Below are 8095 nucleotides of genomic sequence, written 5' to 3'. Positions count from 1 at the left end.
GAATCCTACTTGGGGCCTTCCTATGGTCGCCGCCCCCCTCCTTATCTGCCGGAGGGGGAAGGAAAGAGGAGGGAGGAGGGAAGGAAGGGGGAGGCCGAATCCCTCCCCTTTCCTTCTCCCTTCCCCTCTTTCCTTCTCCCTTCCCCTCTTTCCTTCTCCTCTGGTTCGGCCCCCATATGGGGGGCGCACCAGCCCCTGGTGGCTGGTGTGTTTCCCCTCTTGGCCCATTAGGCCCATATCATTTGTCAGGGGTGCCCGGAACCCCTTCCGGTGACCCGATAGGTACCTGGTACCCCCCGGAACACTTCCGATGTCCGAATACCATAGTCCTATATATCAATATTTACCTCTCGTCCATTTAGAGACTCCTCATCATGTTCGTGATCTCATCCGGGACTCCGAACAACATTCGGTCACCAAATCACATACCTCATATAATACAATATCATCACCGAACGTTAAGCGTGCGGATCCTATGGGTTCGAGAACTATGTAGACATGACCGAGACACCTCTCCGGTCAATAACCAATAGAAGAACCTGGATGCCCATATTGGCTCCTGCATATTCTACAAAGATCATTATCGGTCGAACCATTATGGCAACATACGTTATTCCCTTTGTCTGTCGGTATGTTACTTGCCCAAGATTCGATCATCGGTATCTTCATACCTAGTTCAATCTCGTTACCGGCAAGTCTCTTCACTCATTCCGTAATACATCACCTCATGACCGACTCCTTAGTCATTTGCTTGCAAGCTTATGATGTGTATTACCGAGAGGGCCTAGAAATACCTCTCCGATACTCGGAGTGAAAAATCCTAATCTCGATCTATGTCAACTCAACAAACACCTTCGGGGATACCTATAGAGCATCTTTATAATCACCTAGTTACGTTGTGACGTTTGGTAGCACACAAGGTATTCCTCCGGTATCCGAGAGTTGCATAATCTCATAGTCAAAGGAATATGTATTTGACATGAAGAAAGCAATAGGAATAAAACTAAACGATCATTATGTTAAGTGTGACGCCCCCGATTCAATCGTACACGCAAACGTGTACGGTCAAGATCAGGGACTCATGAGAAGATATCACAACACAACTCTAAAAATAAATAAGTCATACAAGCATCATAATACAAGCCAGGGGCCTTGAGGGCTCGAATACAAGTGCTCGATCATAGACAAGTCAGCAGAAGCAACAATATCTGAGTACAGACATAAGTTAAACAAGTTGCCATAAGATGGCTAGCACAAACTGGGATACAGATCGAAAGAGGTGTAGGCCTCCTGCCTGGGATCCTCCTAAACTACTCCTGGTCGTCGGCGGCAGCCTGCACGTAGTAGTAGGCACCTCTAGTGTAGTAGGACTCGTCGTCGGTGGCGTCTGGCTCCTGAGCTCCAACATCTGGTCGCAACAACCAGGTATAGAAAGGGGGAAAGGGGGAGCAAAGCAACCGTGAGTACTCATCCAAAGTACTCACAAGCAAGGATCTACACTACATATGCATTGGTATCAATGAAATGGGTAGTATCTGTGGACTGAACTGCAGTGCCAGAATAAGAGGGGGACAGCTAGTCCTATCAAAGACTATGCTTCTGGCAGCCTCCATCTTGAAGCATATAGAAGAGAGTAGATGGTAAGTTCACCAAGTATCATCGTATAGCATAATACTACCCGGCAACCCTCCCCTCGTCGCCCTATGGGAAAGCGATCACGGGTTGTCTCTGGAACTTGTCTGGGTGTGTTTTATTAAGTATCCGGTTCTAGTTGTCATAAGGTCGAAGTACAACTCTGGGTCGTCCTTTTACTGAGAGACACGGCTATTCGAATAGATCAACTTCTCTGCAGGGGTGCACCACATTACCCAACACGCTCGATCCCTCTGGCCTCGGAAGATCAACACGTCGCAGCCCCACATAGGCACAAGACAGAGGTCAGCATGTCGGTCTAAATCCTAAGCGCGCAGGGGTCTGGGCCCATCACCCATTGCACACCTGCACCTTGCGAGGGCCGCCGGTGAGAAGACCTAGCAACCTCCATTCAAAGGAAGTTGCGTTATGCGGTCCAACCCGGCGTGCGCCACTCATTCACTGATGTCGAGAAGGCTTTGGCTGATACAACGACGTCGAGTGCCCATAACTATTCCCGCGTAGTTGGTTAGTGCGTATAGGCCAGTGGCCAAACTCAGATCAAATACCAAGATCTCGTTAAGCGTGTTATTTTGAAGTACCGCGGACACCGACCAGGGCAGGCCCACCTCTCACCTAGGTAGTCTCAACCTGCCCTGTCGCTCCACCACAAAGATCCACTCAGAGGGCCGTCGGGACAAATGTCCTTTCATCCCCCAATCCATGAATCACTCGCGGGTACTCCACGAGTCGACCCGATTTTAGTCACCACATGTATCATATATTATGTATATAAGTATATACCCGTGATCACCTCCTGAGTGATCACGGCCCGATAGTATAGCATGGCAGACAGACAAGAATGTAGGGCCACTGATGATAAAATAGCATCATATACTAAGCATTTAGGATTGCAGGTAAAGGTAAGAACAGTAACAGCAAAGACAGGCTATGCAGCAGAATAGGATTAACCAAAAGCAGTAACATACTACACTACTCTAATGCAAGCAGTAGATAGAAGGAATAGGCGATATCGGGTTGATCAGGGGGCTTGCCTGGAAGCTCAGTTGAGAAGCGGGGGTCGTCAACACCGTAGTCGTACTGGGTAGCAGCAGCGTCGGTCTCGGTGTCTAACAAGAGAAGAAGGGGAAGAAACAATAAATATAATGCAAACATAAGCATGACGATGCATGACATGACAATGAGCGGTGCTAGGTGTGCCCTAACGCGGTATTAGGTTCTACCGGCGAAGGAGGGAAACATCCGGGAAAGTATTCCTGGTGTTTCGCATTTTTGGATAGACGAACTAGAGGGGGAAAGTTGCATGTTCGCTATGCTACGGGCGTGTGGCTGACAAAGGCACTACGTATTCGGATTCGTCTCGTCATTCTGAGCAACTTCCATGTACAAAGTATTTTCATCCGAGCTATGAATTATTTTATAATAATTTTCAAAGATCTAAACAATTTCTGGAATTATTAAATTCAATTAATTTTAAAAAATCGTTTATTGCGTTAGTGTGATGTCAGCATGAAGTCAGCGGTCAACTCTGACTGTTGAGTGTTCAAACTGACGTGTGGGTCCCAATCGTCATTGTCTGTTAACTAAATAACCAAGTTAATTAGTTTAATTAACAGATTAATTAGGTTAGTTAATTTAATTACTATTATTTTTGTTTCTTATTTTTACTGGGGCATGGGGCCCCAAGGTCAGTGGCTCAGGGGGAGCCCTAGCGGGGCGTAGCGGGCGGGTGGGTAGCTGATGCGCTAGCCCGTTAGGGCGCTTGCCATGGCCAACCATGGGGCGGGGCTGGCCGGGCGCCGACGATCGAGCATGCGGCCGGAGGCGGGGACCGGACCGGCGAGCGGGAGGCGCGGTGGCAGCAGGGGGCTGTGGCGGCGGTCATGGTCGACAGGGCGGAGCGGTTGGGGGCAGCGGCCGCGGCAGTCGGCGAGGCGTGGCTCAGCCGAGGCGAGGCGCCGGACCGGGCGGTGGCGGCGCGGCAATAGCAGCATTAGCAAGCGGCCGGCGCGGCGAGCAGCGGGTGCGGGCACCAGCACGGGGTGCGGCGGAGCTAGGCAACGACGACGGGGAGCTCCGCAGCAGTGATGGTCGGGGCGAGGCGGAGTGCGGGGTGGTGGCGCGGCGCGATGGTGACAGTAGGGGAACCGCGGGCGCAACACGACGGACGGCGAGTGTCGGTGTCAAAACCGGCAGATCTCGGGTAGGGGGTCCCGAACTGTGCGTCAAGGCCGGATGGTAACAGGAGACAAAGGACACGATGTTTTTTACCCAGGTTCGGGCCCTCTCGATGGAGGTAATACCCTACTCCTGCTTGATTAATATTGATGATATGGGTAGTACAAGAGTAGATCTACCACGAGATCAAGGAGGCTAAACCCTAGAAGCTAGCCTATGGTATGATTGTTGTGTATGGAGTTGATTGCCTACGGACTACAACCCTCCGGTTTATATAGACATCGGATAGGGTTAGGGTTACACAGAGTCGGTTACAATGGTAGGAGATCTTGAATATCCGCATCGCCGAACTTGCCTTCCACGCCAAGGAAAGTCCCATCCGGACACGGGACGAAGTCTTCAATCTTGTATCTTCATAGTCCAGGAGTCCGGCTGAAGGTATAGTCCGGCTACCCGAACACCCCCTAATCCAGGACTCCCTCAGTAGCCCCTGAACCAGGCTTCAATGACGACGAGTCCGGCGCGCAAATTGTCTTCGGCATTGCAAGGCGGGTTCCTCCTCCAAGTCCTTCATAGAAGATTGTAAACACCAAGAGTAGTGTCCGGCTCTGCAAAATAAGCTTCCACATATTGCCATGGAGAGAATAATATTAACACAAATCAAATCTGCTGACGTATTCCGCAGTGCGTTATCACACTACAGCCAAGTCCTTTACTCGAATCGTTTTTACTCTTCCACCTCAGCATGTTTTGCGAGGCGGTTTCCTTGGCACGTCTTGTCAAAGTAGAGATCGTGTACCCCCCTTTTACGGGATTCTCATCAATACGGACGTGGGTAACCCAATCGTGCCCGTTAGCATGTTTTCTCGATTAAAGGCGAGTCCCAAACGGTTACGGGGAGGGCTCCTGGTATTCAACCTCTTATAAAGAGACCAAGGCCTTACTCCTTTTTCCAATCTCAAACGAGTTCGCCCGTCGCCTCGAGTTCCAACACCCTAGGCTCCAGATTCCAGGCGCTTCGGACCTTCAACAATGTCCGGTTCCGACCTTCAAGGCCGATGGATGCCCTCCTCCGTCACGGAGGAGGACGTGCTAAAGTTGAGAGAGGCTAAGTTCTTGACCGCCGATATTCCGCATAGGTTGCCTGCTCAAAGGCAGGCTATTGCTAGTCCCCAGCCCGGTGAGAGCGTAGTGTTCATGTCTCACTTCCTTCAGGGGTTAGGCTTCCCGATGGATCCCTTCGTGAGGGGGCTGCTGTTTTATTACGGGCTGGAATTTCATGACTTAGCTCCGGAGTCCATCCTCCACATTTCCTCATTCATCGTTGTGTGCGAAGCGTTCCTCCGTGTTACTCCTCACTTCGGATTGTGGCTCAAGATTTTTGGAGTGGAGCCGAAGACGATCGAGGGACGGTACGCAGAGTGCGGAGGCGCTGTCATAAGTAAGAATGCTGATGCTCCATGGCCCGAGGGCTCCTTTCAAGAGGAGCTCGGCTTGTGGCAACAAGAATGGTTCTATATCACCGCTCCCAGGAGCTCCAAGTGGGTGGCACCTCCTGCCTTTCGCTCGGGTCCCCCATCACGGCTAGCGTCATGGGTCAACAAAGGATTAGATTGGGGTTCGCCCAAAGACGTGCCCCTGTTACAGGGCCGAACTAAGGATCTCTTGGAAGGAGACCTCAGCTTGGTCAAGGTGACGCAGGTCATGCTGATTCGCCGAATATTGCCCGGCAAACGTCGCCCCCTTCGCCTGTGGGAGTTTAATCCAGAGGGACCGCGAGCTCTCCAGAACTTTATGGGCGCAACGCCCGCGGAGGTGTATAGACTGTTCTTCGGATCACAAGAGATGTGTCCGGATTTAACCGAGGACGCAGGCCTAAGCTGCAATCGCCCGGATACTCAAGTAAGCAACCTTGTGCCCGGACCTTCTATCTGTATAATTGTCATAAACTTGCCCCTAAAAGAGTCGTCCTTTTAAACAGGAGTGGATAACGAAGTCAAAGCTGATTAGGTGTCCGGCTCCCCTTCCTGAAACCAGGCTGGATCCTGTGCTGGTCAGGATGCTAGAGATAATGCCTTTGGAGGGGGAGGACAAGGAAGCTATGGCCTCCTCGAAGGAGGCCGCTCCGAAGGGAGGAACCGACAATTCCTCTCCTAAGGGGAAGAAGAGAGCCGCCTCTGACGACCCGGAAACCATGGCCTCGAAACGGGGGAGAAAATCCTCGTCAGAGGGTCCGACGCCGGGGAGTTCCTTGGCCGGACTACGCCCTCAAGGGGATCAGCCCTCCAGCGAGCCCTAAGTAGAGAGAGGTTTTCCTTTTGAGGGATGAGAGAAATCCTTGATTTATATCTGAGAAGATTAACCGAAATTTTACCTTGTAGCTCGGACCTCAGCCCTTCTCAGCAGAGCTCGTCTTCGGGGGATCTTCTTCCAGAAATGATGGAGAGCGGGATGCCTCCCCCTGCCGTACCGCCTAGCGAGGTGGGCGACCCTGAGGTGTCGTCGCGGAGGGTTTCTCTGAATCCGGCCGGGGCGGAAGATAGCTATGTGGCCCCCCAAGGCTCTCCGTGTCCGGCCTTCGAAAGAGGCCATAGGACAAGTCCGGCACCGTCTGGTGCTCGGCCGGAGGAGCTGAAGATTCTGCTGGGGCGAGCTTCTATCTCAGAGGAGCACCGTGCATTGATGGGCACGGTGATTGAAAGGATTTCATCCGCAGAAAGCGGATTGCATGAGGCCGTCAAAAGTTTACTGACGGGTTTTGAGGTACGTTAGATAATGTACACTTTTGTCAGTTGCGCATAAGTAAGATGCGCCCTGTATAGATAGTAGCCCCTGAGACTCTGCGCGTTGTCAAGAAATGACTGCACACAGAGGATCATAATCCCAGGTCTAAGATGTCGCCTTTGAATGTAGGTGGCGAGGTGTCCGGAATCAAGCCGAATTGATGATGTGGCCGAGCTAAAGCGGCAACTGGACATGGCAGATGCCGACATCGCGCTTGTCAACAAGCAGCTTGATGAGGCTCAAGGTATGTAATTCTTCGGGCGGCATCAGGTAAGAGGAGCTTCATGTCAGTGTCTTACAATGTGTGTGCTTGACGCAGATGGTACGGCCGCCATGGAGAATCTTAGGGAAGAACTTGCCCGAGCTAAGGAGCAAGCCAGAAAAAGCGATGCGGCTGCCGAGAGGGCCCTTGAAGAGCTGAGAGCCGAACAGGCTGCTCACTGCCGAAGCAAAGAAGAGATGGCCGAAAAGTTAAAAAGCGCTACCGACCGTTGCAGACTTCTTGAAAAAGAAGACCAGGCGAAACAGACGGACTTAGAGAAGGCCGTTGCCAATGCCAAGGACGCGCGCTCTGCGATGAGAGCTGCGAAGGAGGAGCTGCGTCAGGCCAAAGAGATTGCGGCTGGAAAGCCCTTTATGCTGCGAAGGAGATTTTGTGATCCGAAGTTTGCTCCGTTGGACCGGATGTGGAGTGTGGAGGATACCTATCTGGACTTGGCAGCGAGTGCTGCTGATGCGACCGAACACTTTCGAGATCAAAAAGATCGCGAAGTGGAAAATCTTTTCTGGTCGCAGTTTCACAATCCAGAGCGTCCACTGGCAGTGGATGATCGTTTGGCTCAATGGGCCGAACTGAATAAGTTGTCCGGACTCGCCATGAAGTACGTCATGGGTCACCTGTGGCCGGGGAGATCGGAGCCGAAGAGTTATTTCAACTTGGTGCAGCAATTCCTTGACGCGGTGCCGCGTATAAATGCAATGAAGAGGTCAGCATGCATAGAGGGCGCTAGGATGTCTCTTGCCCGTGTTAAGACATACTGGGCAGAGATGGAGACCACCGTTGTTGCGTCCCGAGATTCGGACAAAAGCCGAGTACCCTCCAAGCACTATTTTCAGGAAGTTCTTGAAGGCGCTCGTATAATAGAGAAGCAGTGCCCGAAAGATGCTATGTTATGATAGCATATGTAATTATAAAGTAATATTTTGATAAACTGTAGTGGCCTTTTTTATACTTGTGCCTCCAAGTATTGGGAACACCTCCTGTGCGGCCGTTTTAATATATATATATATATATATATATATATATATAGAATCTGAACGATGGCAGTCGTTGGCTTCAGCCCCCACGCACATAGTGCGGGGGTGCTCGCAGAAGACGCATTTTCACACTTAACCCAACGTCTTGGTCCTACAAAGGAGGTGATAGCGCAGCGGGCCAGGCAACCGGACTATAATGCTTTAACACTTTCACTTAGCCATA

The sequence above is a fragment of the Triticum urartu genome, chromosome 1, assembly GCF_003073215.2.
Source record: "Triticum urartu cultivar G1812 chromosome 1, Tu2.1, whole genome shotgun sequence".
Classification (NCBI taxonomy): Eukaryota; Viridiplantae; Streptophyta; class Magnoliopsida; order Poales; family Poaceae; genus Triticum; species Triticum urartu.
Note: the sequence above shows the minus strand (reverse complement) of the source record.